At 45.1% G+C, this 22,559-nt stretch overlaps 1 protein-coding gene and 1 long non-coding RNA gene across 2 annotated transcripts in view; one reads left to right on the top strand and one right to left on the bottom strand.

Moving 5' to 3' along the window:
• Positions 1 to 22,343, bottom strand: part of LOC137534220 (glycine N-acyltransferase-like) — a 95,926-nt gene extending 73,583 nt beyond the window's left edge. Inside the window, exon 1 of the mRNA XM_068255627.1 lies at positions 22,273 to 22,343. The gene's annotated coding sequence lies outside the window, so the exon portion shown is untranslated. The remainder of the gene's footprint in view (positions 1 to 22,272) is intronic.
• LOC137534223 (uncharacterized) overlaps positions 1 to 22,559 on the top strand; it is a 220,933-nt gene that overhangs the window by 150,965 nt on the left and 47,409 nt on the right. The gene's annotated exons all lie outside the window — the stretch shown is intronic.

Consider the following 22,559-nt stretch of genomic DNA (forward strand, 5'->3'; position numbering starts at 1 on the left):
TGTGCTGAGCTAGTTATCCTGTTCCTGGTCCTGTTTGTGGATTGCGTTCATCTCCGCGAGGAGATAACGAATCCTTCTGAATCCTGTCCTGTTACCGTTTGTGGATTGCGTTCATCTCTGCAAAGAGATAGCGAATCCTTCTGAGTCCTGTTCTCTGTATCGTTCCAGTCCTAAGTCAGTGTTCCTGCTTATGTCATATATCGGTTCATTGCCGATATATACATATGTTAGTCAGACGTTACAAATAGTTTCATTGATAGCTGTAATTGTAATACGCTAGGAAATCATACTTATTGTATATTTATCTGTGTTACGTTCATCTATCTTGATCCTGCTATTTCCTGACTATCCTGTCCTGTCTTTGTGAGGCACGCCATCGCTGCATACGCATTGGCTGCCTCATTCCAGTCTGTTTTATAACATGGATGGGAGAGCTGGCTGGCACTCGGGAATAGCTGTAAGTGACTGGCATAAACGTCATGCAACCAGTACAACTATGTGCTCAAGACAAAAAAGCAAAGAATTGCAATAATGGGAGGAGCAGAAAAAATGTCTGGCACTATAGTTTAATATTCAGCATATAAAAAGACGTGTAGTAAAAAACATCATTGTAGATACATTGCAAGTGGAACACTCAATGCAACAAACACATGTGCTGTGGATGACGTCTAAGCTGTACCTGGGTGTGTGGGAGGTAGCCGATGTGGGCGCCAGGAGGTGCACGGTCCTTACGACCGTTTCGCGAGGCGGCTGCCAAGCTTCTTCTGAGGTGTGTGCACTACAGGTGTGAGACAGCAGCGGAACTAAATATGCGTCCGTGTCGGGGCGCACTTCCGTAACGCTGAAGGGGCCCCACCCTCCTCCTTGTAATAGGTCCAGATCCCCTACTCTAGTAGAAAGGGTGGGAGGCAGCCGGCTGGTGGAGAGAGGCCGCACGCGCACGCCATGATGACGCTGCGGGCAACGGCCAATCGGCAAACAGCTCGCGTCCATAGCCACGCCTAGTAGCTGCGGTTGCCTGGAAACAAGACGCCGCCGGTCACGGCAAGCCGCGCCGCCCCCCGTGTAAACAGAGGGCAGTGCAACCGGCCCATGTCATAGGGCAACAAGTAGTACAGCTGGCGGCTGTAGCCTAGAAAAAGCTAAACAGCCAAAACGCTGGAAACTACAAGGTGGAAGGTATTCTTACACCATAGGGCTTATTAGCCTCAATAAAAAATGCAGCAAAGGGGCAGGAGGCATATCTGGATCAAAAGACAAGTGGGGGGTGAAAAAATGGGCTAAAGTGTACCAAAATAGGGGTGATAAGATAAGATGTGAAAAAAGGGTGAAAAAGAAGAAAAGAAAGGGAATGAAGTAAAAGTGTGTTGGTACACAAAAGAGATGACCCGAGAGGGAGGCAGAATGTCCAGACCACCAAACAGACATGCCATAGGGAGGACAAAGAAAGGGGAGGCATTTGCATCATGGCATCGACCAAGGATTGCTAGATTTCGTTATCTCACAAGAATTATACTTTATTAAAAAATATATAAAAAAATGATATATATAAGAAGGTCAAAAAAGGTTGCCATGATGCACAAATATAAATAGCAAAAGGTATGTCCAAGGGGAGATATGGAATGCGAGTAAAGAAAGCGTTCAAGTCCCAAAGTCTAAGGTTCCAGGAAGCATGCAAGGTCTACGTAATCGTTCAGACCGAGTGCACCCATAGCGTTAGTTCGCAAGATCCAATATGCCTCCTGCCTAAGCAATAATTTCTTTCTGTCACCACCTCTACGGGGGGTGTTACAGACATCGATGCATGCGAACGACAAGAGGTTTGGGTTGTTTTGGTGGGCGAGGGACATGTGCTCGACCACTCTGGGGCAACCTTTACCCTTCGGTAGCAGACGCACGTGTTCCAAGATTCGTTCTTTGGCCATCCTGGTCGTTTTGCCGATGTAAAAACGTTGGCAGGGACACCAAAGTGCATATACCACGTATTTGGTCCTGCAAGTGGCAAAGAATGGAACTTTACAAGAAACAGGGCCCAACTGATAAAATTTACCTGTTTTCATTAAATGACAGGCTTTGCAAAAGCCACAGCGATGATTACCCGACGATGTAAATTCGTCAAGCCAAGTACGCTGTCGACCTTGGCGAAAGTCGCTATGAACCAAAGCGTCGCCAATGGTTGGTGCTCTTTTGAAGGCAATCAGTGGTTGGGAAGGTAGATTGTTCTTCAAAACTGGGTCCTCAAGCAAGAGTGACCAGTTTTTGCTGAATGCCCATTTAATTTGTTTGGCCATAGGGGAAAAATCAAAAGAGAAAACTCCTGAATTGTTAGTGGGTCTACTTTGTGTCCTTCGTTTAATAAGTTCTGTTCTATCTCTTATAGTGGCTTTCTTGATGGCCCCATCCAGAGCTGCCTCATTATAACCTCTAGTTAAGAGTCTCTGTTTTAAATCTTCGGCCTGACTCAAGAAATCCTCTAAGTTGGTATTGTTTCTGCGTAAACGCAAAAACTGGCCAAAGGGAAGAGACTCTGTGACGTGCTGTGGGTGGTAGCTGCTAGAGTGTAATATAGTATTAGAGGCAGTTGGTTTACGGTAGCCTTTTGTAATGACGCCTTCAGATGTAATGGTCAGTTGTAAATCAAGGAAGCAAATACTTTCCTCTGACCACTCCATGGTGAAGTGCATATTTACATCATTTTGATTGAGATATTCCAAAAAACGCTCGAGGAGGGGTACATCCCCTGACCAAAAGGTCAGGACATCGTCCACATACCTGGACCACATCCTCAGACCAGATCTAAATGGATTATTAGCAGAGTGGATATAAATCTCCTCCCAAGCACCCAAAAACAAATTAGCGTAAGTACAAGCAACAGGGGTCCCCATCGCGGTGCCCGAGATCTGCTGGTACCACGACTCGCCAAACAGGAAGGCGTTGTGTGTGAGAACGAACTCTAGGCACTCGCACACAAAAGCATTGTACAGAACGTCCTAACAATTCAGGAGTTTTCTCTTTTGATTTTTCCCCTATGGCCAAACAAATTAAATGGGCATTCAGCAAAAACTGGTCACTCTTGCTTGAGGACCCAGTTTTGAAGAACAATCTACCTTCCCAACCACTGATTGCCTTCAAAAGAGCACCAACCATTGGCGACGCTTTGGTTCATAGCGACTTTCGCCAAGGTCGACAGCGTACTTGGCTTGACGAATTTACATCGTCGGGTAATCATCGCTGTGGCTTTTGCAAAGCCTGTCATTTAATGAAAACAGGTAAATTTTATCAGTTGGGCCCTGTTTCTTGTAAAGTTCCATTCTTTGCCACTTGCAGGACCAAATACGTGGTATATGCACTTTGGTGTCCCTGCCAACGTTTTTACATCGGCAAAACGACCAGGATGGCCAAAGAACGAATCTTGGAACACGTGCGTCTGCTACCGAAGGGTAAAGGTTGCCCCAGAGTGGTCGAGCACATGTCCCTCGCCCACCAAAACAACCCAAACCTCTTGTCGTTCGCATGCATCGATGTCTGTAACACCCCCCGTAGAGGTGGTGACAGAAAGAAATTATTGCTTAGGCAGGAGGCATATTGGATCTTGCGAACTAACGCTATGGGTGCACTCGGTCTGAACGATTACGTAGACCTTGCATGCTTCCTGGAACCTTAGACTTTGGGACTTGAACGCTTTCTTTACTCGCATTCCATATCTCCCCTTGGACATACCTTTTGCTATTTATATTTGTGCATCATGGCAACCTTTTTTGACCTTCTTATATATATCATTTTTTTATATATTTTTTAATAAAGTATAATTCTTGTGAGATAACGAAATCTAGCAATCCTTGGTCGATGCCATGATGCAAATGCCTCCCCTTTCTTTGTCCTCCCTATGGCATGTCTGTTTGGTGGTCTGGACATTCTGCCTCCCTCTCGGGTCATCTCTTTTGTGTACCAACACACTTTTACTTCATTCCCTTTCTTTTCTTCTTTTTCACCCTTTTTTCACATCTTATCTTATCACCCCTATTTTGGTACACTTTAGCACATTTTTTCACCCCCCACTTGTCTTTTGATCCAGATATGCCTCCTGCCCCTTTGCTGCATTTTTTATTGAGGCTAATAAGCCCTATGGTGTAAGAATACCTTCCACCTTGTAGTTTCCAGCGTTTTGGCTGTTTAGCTTTTTCTAGGCTACAGCCGCCAGCTGTACTACTTGTTGCCCTATGACATGGGCCGGTTGCACTGCCCTCTGTTTACACGGGGGGCGGCGCGGCTTGCCGTGACCGGCGGCGTCTTGTTTCCAGGCAACCGCAGCTACTAGGCGTGGCTATGGACGCGAGCTGTTTGCCGATTGGCCGTTGCCCGCAGCGTCATCATGGCGTGCGCGTGCGGCCTCTCTCCACCAGCCGGCTGCCTCCCACCCTTTCTACTAGAGTAGGGGATCTGGACCTATTACAAGGAGGAGGGTGGGGCCCCTTCAGCGTTACGGAAGTGCGCCCCGACACGGACGCATATTTAGTTCCGCTGCTGTCTCACACCTGTAGTGCACACACCTCAGAAGAAGCTTGGCAGCCGCCTCGCGAAACGGTCGTAAGGACCGTGCACCTCCTGGCGCCCACATCGGCTACCTCCCACACACCCAGGTACAGCTTAGACGTCATCCACAGCACATGTGTTTGTTGCATTGAGTGTTCCACTTGCAATGTATCTACAATGATGTTTTTTACTACACGTCTTTTTATATGCTGAATATTAAACTATAGTGCCAGACATTTTTTCTGCTCCTCCCATTATTGCCAGTCTGTTTTATTGTGGACGCTTGCTGTCACTAAGTAGTGGCTAGTTAAGCAAGCGTTCATTCTGTCTACCTGTCCTGATCTCCTCAGTCCTGGTTTATGCGCTCAGCGCTACTTTGCGCTGAGACGTTATTACGAAAGTGTTGTTTGTGGCTGTTCGGATCTGCACCGGCTCTGTGCACCACAATCTCCTATTGGAGTCAGTCCTCTCCTCCACTAAACTGGGGATATCCTGATTCCTTGTGCTGGTGTGTGTACCTCCTTCACGTCAGCTTATGTGTTGCATGCTGACTGTGGAGACTACACCTCCAAGCTTAACATTATGGTAGCCCCCTTACCAATCCCCATTGTGGGGGGGGGGGGGGGGGGGGGGTTCCAGCAAAAATGACACTGTTTGTTATGGTTCCTGTTCCTTTAAGAAATTTGAGAAACTTAATTCTGAAACAGAAAATGAGTTTTTTTCTGAATGTACCAGGTTCCTGGCCAATCCTGAGCTCCAGGCTACTCCTGTTTCAACATGGGCCCCCCAGCTAATTTATGTTTTGTTTAAGGGACATTTGTTCCAGTGGGCGTACGATGTCTTGGATCATACCAATTTAAAAGAGAGACCACTGGAATTTCTAGCGTTTGTGATCCATAACTGGCTGCGCAAAACCGATTTGCCTAGCCCTTTTGATAAGCTCCTGGCAGCTTGTCAATCAGCTGCTCCTTCTACTGCCTACAAAAATAATCAGCAAGCAGATAATTGTTCTGATAACTTTTCTTCTGCTTTGAATAAATCACCTAAGGCAGCAGGGTCTAAAGCCAAACGTAAACGCTCCAAAAGAAAAGCGTTACAATCAGCGGAGTCGTTGCCCTTAGCGACTGCGCATCAGATCTGTAATGAGACTCCGCCATTAGCCGATAATGAAATTCAGTCACCATTCAGGGGAGTCAAATGGACCTATGAAACTACTAATGAACTTTCATTGCTAGCCAGGGAAAATAAAAGTTCTTGTTTAAATGAATTATCTGAATATGATTATGAAGATATATTACAGAGTATTGAACAGATCAATTTATTCGTGCAGCAAGGGAAATTTGCATACACTACAGTTCAACACTTGCTACAGGTATTGGAGATCCTTAGGAATAAGAAATCGGCCAATCACCTGCTAAATAACCCAATGTATGTTTCTGCCACTAACACATTTGCAAACTATGATCAGCTTGAATGCCCAGCTGTTAAATATGCATGGGATCCTCCATTTGAGAAAGGAGAGATGGAAGCCCTGGTCTATGAATGGAAGAAAGATGCAAGTTCATTTTGTCAGTTTTACAGTGCAAAAAGTGAATTAGTATTGAATGCATGCATTAAGTCTGCCTATAACCTAATAAAAACTGGTGTGTGTGGGTATGACTTTGTGGCTCCATTGATCGATGTGTGGAAAATGATTTTGGACGATTTTTATGCGATTCAATCAGTTGATACTAGGGAAGACACACTGTCAATTGGAGACTGTCCCACTTCTCCAGTTACTGAGTCCCTGCCATGTCTTGTGAATGTTCCTGTAACTCCACCCTGTACCATGGATAACTCAGTGTTACTTCCCAGTAAAACAGAAGCCACTGATACTTTCTTAACTTTGCCCTGCACAAATTTCTCAGCAGAGAATCCAGAGGTCCTGTTGACTTCTGAGTCCAGCCTAGCCAGTACTCATGAGTCTTTGTTCAGTGAAACAGACACCAGAAAAATCTTGCCTGTCTCTGCAAACACTTCTGCAGAAATTACCTGTGTTAATAAAGTTCAACTCCTGTCTGATCCAGCAGATGCCAATAGATGCACTACATTCGTTTCTGAGTCCCAGCAATCCTGTCTAGAAACCTCAGAACCCCAGTACCTGAATTTCCCAATTTTACAATTGAATAGTGCTTCAGATGCACAAACTTTGTGTCTTGATCTTCCTGTCTTTACACCTCGCTCTAGTTTCGTGAATAGCTCAGAGCATCTGCTATGTGAACCTGAAATCGTAGAATTATTACCTTGTTCAGAAAATGTTCCAGTAAATTTGCCCTGTACCATGAATTGTGCAGTAGATCTTCCCAATGAAGCTCAGGTCACAGAATCATTATGCTGTCCAGCAGGTGCTTCCATGGTTTTGCCCTGCGATATGGCCTGTTCAGTGATCCTGTCCAGTGAAGCTGTGGTCGCAGAGTCTTATGCTTCACCCAGTACTTTGGATACTTCAGATCCTCTAGTAGAGGAGTCTGAGGCACTGCTTACTTCAGTGGGTGTTGCAGTAGTATTCACTTGTTTAGCAGCTGTTTTGGAATTACAGTCTGCTCTAATAAAACTTGATGAATCTCTGCCCAGTGAAGCAGAAGCTATTGAAACATTGTCTTTGTCAGCAAGCGTTTTTGATACCTTGCCCTGTACACAGTCTGATTTAGCTAAAGATGTTGAGTCCCTCTCTGATCTCACAGTAGTCAGGGAACTTCAGCCCTGTCCTCTGAATGTTTCAGAAGTATTGCCCTGTAACATGGATAATTCTGACTCGCTGGAAAAAATAATAGAAATCTCAGAATTTCAGTCCGGGTTAATGAGTGTTTCTGAAACCCAGCCCTGTATCCTGGAAAATTCTGGTTTTCTGGCCGGTGTGGCAGTAGTTCCAGAGTCCCCTTCCTGTCCAGTGAGTTTCTCAGTTTTGCCTAGTTCAGTGGGGATTGCTGCAATGCTGACTTGTTTTGCAGCCCTTCATGAGCTCCAATCCAGTGTATTTGATGAGTCTCTGTCTAGTCCAGAAGAAGCTATGGGAACCCTGTCTAGTTCAGTGCATACATCAGAAGATTTGCCCTGTCTTGTAAATGCCCCTGAACATGGTCTGTTAATAACCTTGCTGGAATCAGCGACATCTAAGTCTGATCCTGCAGTTTTTAGTGAGAATCCAGTAACTGTGAAGTCTAGTCATGATGAATTTTTTTTTGCCCAGTTCTGGCTTCGGTCCTGTCTTGACTGACTTTGAGGTTCGCAGTTCCTTGACATGCCCAGAGGTTTCTCTTGTGCCGGTGTGCCCAGATGTGCTTCGTATGCCAGAGTGCCCAAGTGTGTCTGTGTTAGCGTGCTCACGTGCTTCCCTAGTGGAGACATGTTCTGATGTTGCCGGTTGGCCTGCATGCCCGGAGATGGTTCTGGTCCCTAAAAGCCCTGATCTTGATGTTAGTCCTTGTGACCCTGACTCTGGAGTTGCCCTGGGTTCCATAGGGGTTCTTGATAGTTCTCCATGTGAGCCTAAGGGGCGTTCTGACCTGTGGGGATCTCTTTGGAGCTTCCAAGTGTTCTGGGAGATCTCTGAGGAAACTTGTCCTGGTACCTTGGACTGGTTCAACACTGGGTTTTGTGTTGGTAAGGACAGTTCTGGTGGGCATTGCAAAGGCTTTGGCGTTTTTGGACGGTCCCTGGAAGGCGGTGGGTATTGCTCAGAGAGTTTCTTGGGGTTTTTTTCTGGAAGTCGTGGTTCTGATGGGTATCACACTGAGGCTTGTAGTGCTGACGGGCATGGTTCGGTAGGTTCTGGTTCCAATTGGTCTAGTTTTGGTGAGACTGATTCGGGAATTTGGTTTTGTCAGGCTGATCCGACCTTCATGAATTTTCAGTCAGATCAGTTTGCTGGATTTCCCACTTCTGATTTTTTGGTTTGGGTGGTTCAGGAGAATTATGTCAGTTTTTATAGGCGTCCAGAGGCCGCGTTTAAGGGGGGGGGGTACTGTTATGATCGCTTCTGCAGCGTTTACTGCTGACTGCAGTGGTATTGCAAACCAAGCAGTTCTAATGTCATTACATGCATTTGCTTGCATAGTTTGGTTTGCACTTAAACTAGTTGCTGATTCCATCTGCAGTCGCTCTGAAGTTAATGACAGTTTAATATGCTTTTGTGTAAACAAACATTGTCTGCTGCAATGGAGGGGCAATCCCTTTCCTGCAGGCTGCATATCATTGTCTGCCTTTTCCTGCTATCAGCCTGTCATTAATTACCATTCACTTGTGTGGGAATCTGCAGGTCTGCTCCCATTGGATGACCTCAGTATAAAGAACTGCTTCCTGCAATGCCTCATGGGCTACCATAGTCTCAGATTCTGTCTGTTACTCTGCTCGTGCCCCACCTCGTTCCTAGTCCGTGTGGACTGCGCTGACTCCTGCGAAGGGGTCAGCGAGTCCTCCTAGTTCTGCTCTTGTTCTAGAAGTTGTTACTCTGCTTGTCTTGTGTCATATATTGGTTCATCGCCAATATATACGCATACTTGCGCATTTTGTTATTTTCCTTGTATTCGTGTTACGTTGATACATCAGTGTCGCTGATATATACGTACACGAACTGTTTATATCCTGTGTTCCGTTAGTCAGCGTTCCAGCACGTTTTGGTGGTTGCGCGTATCGTGATCACCCGTGCTGAGCTAGTTATCCTGTTCCTGGTCCTGTTTGTGGATTGCGTTCATCTCCGCGAGGAGATAACGAATCCTTCTGAATCCTGTCCTGTTACCGTTTGTGGATTGCGTTCATCTCTGCGAAGAGATAGCGAATCCTTCTGAGTCCTGTTCTCTGTATCGTTCCAGTCCTAAGTCAGTGTTCCAGCTTATGTCATATATCGGTTCATTGCCGATATATACATATGTAAGTCAGACGTTACAAATAGTTTCATTGATAGCTGTAATTGTAATACGCTAGGAAATCATACTTATTGTATATTTATCTGTGTTACGTTCATCTATCTTGATCCTGCTATTTCCTGACTATCCTGTCCTGTCTTTGTGAGGCACGCCATCGCTGCATACGCATTGGCTGCCTTATTCCAGTCTGTTTTATTGTGGACGCTTGCTGTCACTAAGTAGTGGCTAGTTAAGCAAGCGTTCATTCTGTCTACCTGTCCTGATCTCCTCAGTCCTGGTTTATGCGCTCAGCGCTACTTTGCGCTGAGACGTTATTACGAAAGTGTTGTTTGTGGCTGTTCGGATCTGCACCGGCTCTGTGCACCACAATCTCCTATTGGAGTCAGTCCTCTCCTCCACTAAACTGGGGATATCCTGATTCCTTGTGCTGGTGTGTGTACCTCCTTCACGTCAGCTTATGTGTTGCATGCTGACTGTGGAGACTACACCTCCAAGCTTAACAGTATATTGCTGGGATCAGTAATACTCCACTCACCGCCAACCACTATACGAGCTCACCATGAGTTCCTCAGAGACCTCCGCTGTGAGCAGCACTCCCAACAACAGCAACAGCCAACGCCCCACGCAAGCTATAACATCCACCCCAGCAGCCAGTGGTCAGCAGCAGCCCTCCCCGGAGGAGAACGTTGTGTCCATCGGTCCGTCGCCAGAGCGATTAATGAGGGCTGCCATTGAGGAGATGATGGGGCCTGATGTGGAGGAGGAGGTCTGGCTCAGGCCAGCATCCCAAGTTAATGTTGAGGACGATGAGGGGTCTGTGTCTGGGGATGTTGGGGTGGCAGAGGTGGTGGGTGGGTCAGACTCAGTAGAAGAGTTGTATGATGAGGATGATGATCGGGACCATCTGTATGTGCCTCAGAGTCCGACCCCGGAAAACATGTTGTATCGTGTGTTTAGGTACTAAAATCTGCGTTCCCACTTCCCAGTACTGCCCGCAGTGCCCGGGTCCACGGATCCATATAATTTTTTGGGCAGCACTATCAAACTGTGGTACTATGAGTGAGTTGCCATGGTCCTTCTGTGCTGCCTGTCACACTCACCGTCTGTCTGCAGATGGATTGTTCAACACAGCTACGCCATCTGACATGTAGTCCTGGACCTTGACCATCTTCTCCAGGCGATTGGTGTTGGAGGACGTGGAACTGCCCGATTGCTGTTCTGTGGGCTGCTGCATGGGTGTCAGAAAATGTTCCCACTCCAAGGACACTGCCAATACCATTCCCTTTTCGGCACTAGCAGCAGCTTGTGTTCTTTGCTGCCCTCCTGGTCCTCCTGGGTTTGCTGAAGTCAGTCTGTCGGCGTACAACTGGCTAGAGAAGGAGGAGGATGTCAATCTCCTCTCTAAAGTCTCCATCCTCAAGGGCCTGCTGGAATTGTTCCATTTTTGACCTGTCTGACACTTTCTTCAATCAGTTTTTTAACATTGTGTTTGTATAAACTGGGTATAAACCCAGTAATTGGTGTTGTCCAGATTCCAGAATAATGAATAATAATGAATAGTGAATAATGCGCGGGCCGCGTTCAATGCAGTCTAGCATGAATTGAGCCATGTGTGCCAGAGAGTCCTGCCAGACTCCTCTGTCTTCATGTTCTTGTGAGCGTTGTGATTGTTGTGATGCACCATATTCGTCACCAGCATCACTTTCTTCCTCTTCTGCTGTCCATTCCCGCTAAATTGTGGAAGTCCAACGTGCACCGCTCTGTCCCTCGGCAGTGGGGGCATCCAATTCCTGCTCCAACTCCAGCTGTTCCTCGTCCTGTTCTTTGTCATAGCTGGGACCAGCGTTTCCTGAGGCAGGTTGCCTGATGTTGGTATCATCACGCTGATCGTTTTCATCTTCAGAATCCCCCACTTGCATCATGCCAGCGGTTTCCATCTTCAACATTGATTTCTTCAGTAAACACAGCAGTGGTATTGTAATGCTGACTGTAGAGTTGTCACTGCTCAGTCACGCAACGTGGATTGCTCAAAATTTTGGAGGACTTGGCAGAGATCCAACATGGTGGCCCAATCAGATCCACAGAAGCTTGGTAGCTAGCTGCTGGAATGCGCCTCGGCACTGCGCAAAAGCGTGCTAGCATGTGCAGCGTAGAATTCCAGCGCGTAGGGAGGGACATCACCCAGCAAGCGATGGTGCGCTAGATTAAAGCGCTCCTGCATCTCTTGGTGAGTCCTTCAGAAGCGGTACTGGACTTTTAACAATGTTTTTTTTTTTTTTCCTTCAACAGAAGATCTGCCACGTTGGAGTGAGGAGGACGCCGCCGACCCCGACACCAAGCTGAACCCCGGCGAACTCCAAGCAGAGGATCTTCAGGAACCCTCAAGGCTTTGAGCAAGCTGAGGAGGATCAGCAGTCCCGACGAGACCTCTCCTCATATGCGACTGAGTGCAGTGGAGCTCCCCAGAACAACCTCTCAGTTGTCACTTTGTCACTGGTCACTTTGTCATTTTGTCACTTGTCACTTTGTCACTTGTCACTTGTCACTTTGTCACTTGTCACTTTGTCATTTTGTCACTTTGTCACTTGTCACTTTGTCACTTGTCACTTTGTCATTTTGTCACTTTGTCATTTTGTCACTTTGTCACTGGTCACTTTGTCACTTTTCACTTGGTCACTTGTCACTTGGTCACTTGTCCAGATGATCTCGGTACACCTCCTGCGATTCAAATTCCTGCACACATTGCTCTGGGATTTGGGTGTGATGAATGATGCATCTAACTGGCCACCGGAGGCAATTAAGGCCTTCAAAACATTGAAAGCAGCTTTCTGTTCCGCCCCCATTTTGCGTCATGTTGAGTTGTTGACGTCATGTTCATCCTCGGCCTCGCCTTGCATTTCAGTGCAAGGTGCATTTTCCACAGAAAAAGGTTGTGAATCCGGGCACAACATTTGTGGCTGTACCATTGACCTTTCACAGGTAGAAGATTGTGGGGGTGGGAATAGCTCCTCCGAATAGCCCATTGTGTCCTGAAAACTACTCATTGCATTGCTTTGCACACACATTTTTTTGTCCTCATGCAAGGCCTGAGTTGCATCTGAAAGCGTGGCCTTCTCCTCCTGCGCCTCCTCATGTTCCATCACGTCTGCTGCTGCTGGGTTAGCGTTGACGCCCGGTCCCTGTTTATTGAACCTCTTATCTTTATTACATTTATGACTGCATGGCGGTAAAAAGCATGCTATCCGCACGCTTCTTGTCCTCATGCAAGGCCTGGGTTGTTGTGTCTCAAAAAGCATGGCCTTCTCCTCCTGCGCCTGCTCCTGTTCCATCACGTGTGCTGCTGCTGCTGGGTTAGCGTTACCGGTCCCTTTTCCTGGAACCTCTTCTCTGTATTACATTTATGACTGCATGGCGACAAAAAGCATGTTACCTGCGCAAAGAAACATGACATTTTCCACATTTAAAAGACAGTTTTTCCTTTGAAACTTTACAATCTATTTTCTCAAAAACTATAAGCTCTTTTTCAAATATTTTTTTTTCCTCTTGTACCCACTCCCAAGGTGCACATACCCTGCAAATTTGGGGTATGTAGCATGTAAGGAAGCTTTACAAAGCACGGAAGTTTGGGTCCCCATTGACTTCCATTATGTTCGGAGTTCGGCGCGAACACCCGAACATCGTGGCGATGTTCGGCGAACGTTCGCGAACCCGAACATCTAGGTGTTCGCCCAACACTACTCCGCAACAATAAATCACCATAATGCACAATAAATACATTTGAAGTAGCCCAAGAAAAAGAGGGTCACCATCGTGGAGGAACATAAGTACCAAGCACTAAGGTAGAGAATGTGTGGACAAGTTTCAAAGGTGGCTAAAAGTGCTGCTAGCCTGGAAAGAGAACCACTATGAAAGTTGAAGCCAATAAATTGGTCATTAGACTGGGAGCAAGATAAAAAGATAAAAAGCCAACATAGGCTTTTTTCTCCACTCCCTCTCTACAGTTAACCATATAATATTCCTTTTTTTGTATAGCGCTTCTGTCCTGTCGGACTCAAAGCGCTTGTGAGGCACCCACTAGAGCGCACTCAGTAGGCAGTAGCAGTGTTAAAGAGACAGTGAAGCGAGTATAAATCTCGCTTCAGTGCTTATATTCAGCAGGGGCATGTGTGCCCCTGCTAAAATACCGCTATCCCGCGGCTAAACGGGGGTCCCTTACCCCCCAAAACTCCCTGCAAAATCTACGACAAACTTGGTCGTAGATTTTGCTGCTCTTGAGGCAGGGCTAACGGCTGCAGCCCTGCCTCTCAGCGCCGTCTATCAGCGGCGCATCGCCGCCTCTCCCCCGCCCCTCTCAGCGAAGGAAGACTGAGAGGGGCGGGGGAGAGGCGGAGATACGTGCTGACAGACGCGCGTGAGGCAGGGCTGCGGCCATTAGCCATGCCTCAATGCGGAAGTGATCCCCCGCTGCACGGAGGGGATTTGGGAGGTAAGGGACCCCCGTTTAGCTGCGTGATAGCGGTGGTTTAGCAGGGGCACACATGCCCCTGCTGAATATGAGCTCTGAAGCGAGATTTATTCTCGCTTCAGACTCTCTTTAAGGAGTCTTGCCCAAAGAACTCCTTATGGAATAGGTGCTGGCTTACTGAATAGGAAGAGCCAAGATTTGAACCCAGGACTCCTACGTCAGAGGCAGAGCCGTTAACCGTTGCACTATCCAGCCACCATATCTGACATCTGTCACTGTTAGAGATAGCCAGTTTTAAATTGTGCAAATCTTGATGCAAATGTAGCCCCAAAACACAAAATGAGGTGGCAAATCAACATTCAACATTGAGGATCTCAAGGCTTGTTTTTGCAAAATAAATAAAATAGGAAAGGAAGAAGGAAACAATTGGAAAAGGATAGTTTAAAAATGAAAGTTGAAAAATGACAGTTGGAAAATAATGGCAGTCAAAAAACAGTTGAAATTTGGCTGTTGGAAAATGACAGTTTAGAAATGGCAGTTTAAAAATGACAGTTGAAAAACAACAGTTAAAATTTAGCAGTTGTAAAATGACAGTTGGAAAATGGCAGTTGGAAAATGACAGTTGGAAAATGACAGGTGGAAAATGACAGGTGGAAAATGGCAGTTGGAAGATGGCAGTTAAAATTTGACAGTTGGAAAATGGCAGTTAAAAAACAACAGTTGGAAAATGGCAGTTAAAATTTGACAGTTGGAAAATGGCAGTTGAAAAATGACAGTTAAAATTTGACAGTTGAAAAATGACAGTTGAAAAATGACAGTTGAAAAATGACAGTTGAAAAATGACAGTTAGAAAATGGCAGTTGGAAAATAACAGTTGGAAAAAAGCAGTTGGAAAATGGCAGTTGAAAAATGACAGTTGGAAATGGCAGTTAAAAAATGACAGTTAGAAAATGACAGTTGAAAAATTACAGTTAAAATTTGACAGTTGGAAAATGGCAGTTAGAAAATGGCAGTTGGAAAATGACAGTTGGAAAATGGCAGTTAAAACTTGACAGTTAAAAAATGACAGTTCAACTTTTAACTGCCATTTTCCAACTGTCATTTTTCAACTGCCATTTTCCAACTGTCATTTCCCAACTGCCATTTTCCAACTGTCAAATTTCAACTGCCATTTTCCAACTGTCAAATTTCAACTGCCATTTCCAATTGTCATTTTCCAACTGTCATTTTCCAACTGCCATTTTTTAACTGTTAAATTTCAACTGCCATTTTTCAACTGTCATTTTCCAACTGACATTTTCCAACTCTTATTTTCCAACTGTCATTTTTCAACTGCCAATTTCCAACTGTCATTTTCCAACTGCCACATTTCAACTGTTTAAAGGACCACTACAGTGAAAAAAGTGAGCAGTTGAAGGAGAGAGGCATATTGAGGCTGCCATATTTATTACCTTTTAAGCAATGCCCGTTACCTGGCTATTATGCTGATCCTCTGCCTCTAATACTTTTAGCCACAGCTCCTGAACAAGCACATGCAGATCAGGTGTTTCTGACATTATTGTCAGATCTGACAAGGTTAGCTGCATGCTCGTTTCTGGTGTGATTCAGACACTTCTGCAGAGACATACATCAGCAGGGCTGCCAGTCAACTCAAATAGTTTAAAAGGAAATTAATATAGCAGCCACCGTATTCTTATCACTTAAAAGGAGTTCTTTTGCATCCTAAGAATTAAACAAGCTGACACTTACCTGGGCTTCTATCGGCCCCCTGCAGCGGTAATGTCCCACGCCGTCCTCTTCCGATGTTCCCCGCCGCCAGTCCCAGTGTAATCACACGAGTTATTACACTGCGGCTGTGCAGTAAGCTCCCGATGACGCGAGCAGGAGCTAACATTATTAAACCGGGACCGGCGGCGGGAAACGGAGCATCGTAGGAGGACGGCACAGGACATTACAGCTGCAGGGGGCCGATAGAAGCCCCAGATAAGTGTCAGCTTGTTTGATTGATTTTTAGAAACCCACAGAACCTCTTTAAAGAAGACCTAAACTCAAGCACTGCAGTCAAGGAAAACAAATACTACTGCGCATGCGCACACACCGACAAGGAGAACTTTGGGGCTCCCAGAGCTGGATCCCTTCTACTGTGGAGGAAGGGGGAAACCTCTTTAGGATACAAAGGCGGTGGTGGGGAAAACGACTACAATTCGATTGCAAGCCTACATATTGTCAGTATTGGCAATCTGTAGGTAGATTGCCAATATAGGTAGCCTTGCAAGTTCCTCTCTACCCCCCCCCCCCCCCTCCCCGCATACATATGAACTGCCCGCCGGGAGATTGGGCGCAGGATACAGCTGGTATACGGCTATTGCTGGAAGCCGAATTGCAGTGTTTTAAAAGCAACTTCAGCACTGTCTTCTGATGGCGCCGAAGTTGCTGACTGTGCGCCGCTATAGCCGGAATTCCAAATCTCCTGCACTGTTATTCAGTGCTCCCCCCCCCCCCCCCCCTGCATAATTATAGGTAGCCTAGTGCCACCATCAGAGAGCTGAGAGCTGGGCAGTGACTCACCACAAAGTTCGGCTCCCCCCTTGCTCACTCCTTGCTGTGCTGCCCTGTGGAATAGTTCACACCTCAGATCATTGGTAAGCCAGCCGCAGAGAAGTGACAGTCAGGCAAACGGTGCATGGTGACGGCGCGTATACTTCAAATACAGGAAGTGAGCAGTGATGTCCCTTTCTGTATCTGCGCCATTACTGTATTTGCCTGGGTGTCTCTTCCCCACTGATCTGAGGTCTGAAGTGTGCCGCAGAACAGCACAGCAAGGCGCGAGGGAGGAGGAGTCAAACTTTGTGGAGACAGGACAGGACCAGGAAAAGTGGCATGCGGGCAATAAAGTGGCAGGCAAACCTGGTGTGTACCACCTGGCCAACAGCAAAGTACCACCGGTGGTACACGTACCACAGATTGAAAAGCCTTGTTCTAGTGGACCCCTTCCCATGCTCCCATGGGCCTCCCTTTGAGGCACCACAACTCCCAGCATGCCCCCATAGAAGAACCACAGCTCCCTGCATGCCCCCATAAAGGCATCACAGTGCCCAACATGGCACCACAGCACCCAGTATGCCCACATAGAGGCACCACAGCACCCAGCATACCCCTGATTGATGCACCACAGCTCCCAGCATGCCTGTCATTGAGGCACAACCGCTGACTCTGCCTGTGGGACATCCAGGGCACACCAGAATAGATCCGGAGCACGTGCCACTGATCTTTGGGGCTAGCAACGCCCCTGCTAAAAAGTGTGTTTAACTGACTCTAAACTTTATTACCATCAATTAAATTGAAATATTTCCTATCTTCGAATGTTAAAATGAACCATAAACTAGTTTCACTGGATCCTACCGGCATCATCAGGGCACACAAACACACGTGCTAATTCTACTTCCTATAAGCGCAAATGTGTCGGCCTTGTGTGTGCCGATGCGCAGGAAGAGGGTTGCTATGAATACCTGGATCCTCTGAAGGCAGCATTCACATCTTACCTGTCTTCAGTGTAACGTCATATAATGCCACTTTCACCAGTCACTCCGTTTTATAGTCCTATTTAAACATCATGAAAGGCTCGTATCACATGAGCTGAAACCTTAACCCAGGTTCTGGACAAAATGAACATCAAGTGACATAAACTCTTAAGGCCAGTGCCAGCATTCACCGAATTTGACTGTTATTTTCTCAGAAGCTCTGTTAATCCAAACAAGGACTTGTTCTTATTATTAATAATTAGTGCTTGCCCTTAACGTAAGCCTTATTAACTTTCTAACTTTGTTTTTCAGTGTTGAGTGAGGTAACAATAGTGCAGGATGACACAGATCTAAATATAGATTCTTAGCACAAATGAGGCTTTCTCAGCTGATTTAAAAACTAGTCATGTGATCTGAAGCAGCCCAGGAGAAGGAATTAAAGGACCACTATTGCGAAAAATGTAAAATTTAAAATTCATGTAAATGCATACAAATATGAAGAACATTTCTTCTAGAGTAAAATAAGCCATAAATTACTTTTCTCCTGTCTTGCTGTAAGTTGTATTGCACGTTACGACCGCATTGCTTCGCATACAGTTAATGAAAAGTATGCTTTACTACACCTGTTATCGTCTGCGTTTAGCGGTAGTTCACTGCATATACAGTGCGTTACCATATCGCAACACGTTATACCGCAATGCTAACGCTACTCTGTGAACGTCACATAGACTTATTATTGCAGTGCGTCTTTTAGCTTTGCAATGTCTCCAAAACATCGCACCATAACATCTCACTGTGAACGTCGTCTACAATTTTAGGGGATCATTTTTTTCATAACTTTGGGGGTAGAGCAACACAAGTGTGTGATACATTGGTCAGATCTCTCAAAAGTCACAATCAAGCAGAAAAATCAATCAGAATGCTTAGTACTATGATTACTGCTCTCATAGTGTAATTTGCCTTTTTAAAACAGAAGCTATAGGCTTACTACACAACAGCGGTTCTATGCTAGATACACACCATACAATTTTCTGGCAGATTTACCTGCCAGATCGATTATTTCCAACATGTCCGATTTGAATTTCGATCGATTTTTCGATCTTTTTCTTAATCAATTTTTATAGAACTGAATGAAAATTGATAAAAATTGATTGAAAAAACGATTTAAAAATGACCAGAAAATCGATCGAAATTCTGATCGGACATGTTTGAAATAATCGATCTGGCAGGTAAATCTGCCAGAAAATTGTATGGTGTGTACCTAGCATAAGACTGGCTTCAGGGGCATACAAAGATGTTTTGCATATTCTGATGCATCATGGGAAACTACAGCAGCTCACTTGAAGCTGAATTATCGCAAATGCCTTCTGTTTTAAGGAGGCAGATTACACTGAGCCTTGTTTTTTAGTTGGAGGGCTCTTTGGTCTCTTTAACCCTTTCCCTGCCAGCCAATTTGTCCTAAATGTGAACATCTACTGCCAAGCAGTTTTTAGACATTTTGCACCCATTAGGTTTACTTAGGATTTTTGACAAGAAAACCTACATGAAATAGGACATACTATATAGGCCTGAATGATTTTAGGATAGGTTAAGATTGAATTTCACAATTTCTGCCAGAAACTGCAATTTCTACTTGATTCACGATTTTCGATGCAAAACGATGGATCAGAACACCGATGGTGAGTATGAGTGCCTCCAGTATAGGTAGCCAAGTATAGGTGCCCCCAGTATAGTTTAGCCAGCTATAGGTGCCTCAGTAAATGTTAGCTAGCTATAGGTGCCAGTACTGGTTAGTCATTATAGGTGCAGAGGCAACGAGTGTTCGTCCAGTAACGGCAGGGCCTGTAACAGGAAGTGACATCACGTCACTTCCTAGCGGCCGCCGTTACTAGGCTACACTCACTGTTACTTCACAGTGACTCGCTGTGCTGTGGTGCGGTGAGGGGATCAGGATGCACTGGAGAAGAGGGCCAGGTATCAGCGTCGGCGCGGGAATCCCGCAGCTTTCACAATCTCAAGATTGTCTTGTCCTAATCACGATTTTGGTTTAACCACTTCAGCATTCAGTCGTTTTCACTTTATGCATCTGAGCAATTTTCACCTCCCATTCATTAGCCTATAACTTTATAACTACTTATCACAATGAACTGATCTATATCTTGTTTTTTCTGCCACCAATTAGGCTTTCTTTGGGGGGTATATTTTGCTAAGAGCCACTTTACTGTAAATGCATTTTAACAGGAAGAATAAGAAAAAAACTGAAAAAATTCATTATTTCTCAGTTTTCAGCCATAATAGTTTTAAAATAATACATGCCTCCATAATTAAAACTCACGTATTGTATTTACCCATATGTCCCGGTTATTACACCGTTAAAATTATGTCCCTATCACAATGTATGGCGACAATATTTTATTTGGAAATAAAGGTGCATTTTTTCCGTTTTGCATCTATCACTATTTACAAGTTTAAAATAATAAAAAAAAAAATAGAAATATTTCATCTTTACATTGATATTTAAAAAGTTTAGACCCTTAGGTAAATATTTACATGTTTTTTTTTTATTGTAATTTTTTTTTTTTTTTTTTTGTATTAAACATTTTATTTGGGTATTTTTGGGAGGGTGGAATGTACACCATAGTTTTATAATGTAAATGTGTCTTGAGTTTTATTTTTTTCACTTTTAGTTGTAGTTTTACTTTTTGGCCACAAGATGGCGGCCATGAGTTTTGTTTACATGAAGTCACTCTAAGCGTAACACACGCTTAGAGCGACGCATGGGGTCCGTTACAGCCAGAAAAAGCGAAGCTTCCGAGAGAAGCTGTCGCTTTTTCAGCGGGGGAGAGGAATCAGTGATCGGGCACCATAGCCCGATTCACTGATTGCCAGGCTAACGAACCGCGGCCGGGAGCGCGCGGACGCGCACATGGCCTCCTGGGCGTAGCTAGTACGTCCAGGAGGCCAAAGTAGTTAATAAATGAAAATCGTTCAGCTTTAATATCATATATTGTTTTTTCTGTAATTAATTGGGCTTTAACACTGAAACAAATTTTTGTACCTTTTTTGGAGATATAACAACATTTTTGAGTGAAATATGTTAAAAAAATTTAAATAAAATATAAAATATCTTTTAGTTGTGTTTTTTTCAAAGAAGAATTACATTTACTGACAAAAATGCTAATGTTTGTAAAACCCCTGACTCTGCTAAATCCAACAATACCAGATATGTATTCGTATCCCACATTTCCTGTCCTGGAATAGGTGCGCCAGTACAGATAGCCAGATATGGGTGTAGCCAGTTTAAGTAGCCTGAAATAGGTGCCGCAAGTACAAGTAGCCAGATATAGGTGGAACCAGTATAGGTAGCCAGGAATAGATGCCCCCAGTTTAGGTAGCCAGGTATAGGTGCCGCTAATATAGATAGCCAGGTATAGATGCAGCCAGTATAGGTATCCAGGCATAGGTGCTGCCAGTACAGGTAGCCAGATATAGGTGCAGTGAGTATAGGTAGCCAGGAATAGGTGCCCCAATATAGGTAGTAGATATAGGTGCCCACAGTATAGGTTGCAGGTAAAGGTGCCCCCAGTATAAGTAGCAGGTATAGGTGCCACTGTGGGGAGGGGGCCAAAATCATCCTCCCTCCACATGGGCCCCCCTCCTGTGGCCCTCTGCAGAGCAACGGTGTCAGTATGTAATTAACTCCCCCGATCACTGGCTCCATGTGGTGTCCCCTCCGACAGCAGGCTACTTTCTCCTCTTCTAATTTGTGTATGACGCTTAGTAATCATGTGTCATACAGGAAGTGGAGAGGAGATGTCTGCAGGGTGCTCATGTGGAGAGAGAGAGAGGAATGATGGTGGCCCCCCTTCCCAAATTACCAATTAATGTACCTAGTACTTTGTTGGCAGTTAAAGTCCTTGCCTGCCAAAACGTACCTAGTATGTGCTTGGCAGGGAAAGGGTTAAATGTGGCCATACATGATTCAATTATTTTTTATTTTGATCTATTAGATTATTTTATTAAAGTGTACCTAAGATGGGGAATTCTGCATAAAATATACATACCTGGGCCTTCCTCCGGCCACATCCGGCCTTTTCTCCCTCTGCACCCGCAACTGGCCCAGAAAAATCCTTCAGTTGGGGCCAGTTGGTGCAGGTGTAGTAAGGCCAAGCGCGCTCCCCCATCTCGCTCCTGTCTCAGTAGTAATGTGCAGGCGCAGGGTTCTCCTGGTGCTGTGAACGCATCGGAAGCGAGCGGCCAGCTCACGCATGCGCAGCTAGCCCCAGACTGGAGAACTTTCCAGGGCCAATTGCGGGCACACAGAGGAAGAGAAGAGGACGTCAGGGGAGCGATCAGGCTGGAGGGGGCTGGGGGAAGCCCCAGGTATGTATATTTTATGTAGAATCCCCCATCTCAGGTTTCCTTTAAACCTACCATACATCATTCAAGTTTCAAAGCAATCAACCTGACTTTTCCAACACATCTGCTCAGATTCGATCATTTTTATCAATCGAAAAAAAAGATTCTTTTCAATATCTTCTCTATTTGATCATTTTGGCTGAATAAAGGGGAAAATCGAACAATTTGATTGTACCATGTATGGGCATCTTTAGTCTCCTATACTTCCCTAGTGGTTCTGTGTCACCCCGAGCTGCTTGGGTATACTGTTGCTCTCATAAACAAGACAAAATAGAAATGTTTCCCAGAAAAGTCTATTCCTATCTCTAAGTTATTAATCATTTGCTTAAATCATTACAAATGAAGGTCATTGGGAAAAAAAAGTTGGTGTCACGTTTACAACATTGATGCTTCAGGGACATAAAAATAATTCTTGTGCTTTCAGACTTACCTGGAATAGCTCTTCAGCTTCCCTTTTACAGGCTTGTTTTTCACTGTTCTCAGTAGCTCTAACCGCTTAATATAACATACTCTTTGACCACTTGTTTTGAGACATAGCAGGTACAGGTGCCAAAAACCAAGCTGTGTGTAGGATTTTTGGCTCAAAGAGAGTGGAGGAGGTCACTTATTAGTCTTTAACTGAGAACTAGATGTGTTATTTGCGGTTTTAGTTATCTGTTCTTCAATCTAGTGTAAATGAATAAAGATTTCTTCATGCATTACTAAGCATCCAAAGCA

Source organism: Hyperolius riggenbachi, chromosome 10 (genome assembly GCF_040937935.1).
Source record: "Hyperolius riggenbachi isolate aHypRig1 chromosome 10, aHypRig1.pri, whole genome shotgun sequence".
In the NCBI taxonomy this organism is placed as follows: Eukaryota; Metazoa; Chordata; class Amphibia; order Anura; family Hyperoliidae; genus Hyperolius; species Hyperolius riggenbachi.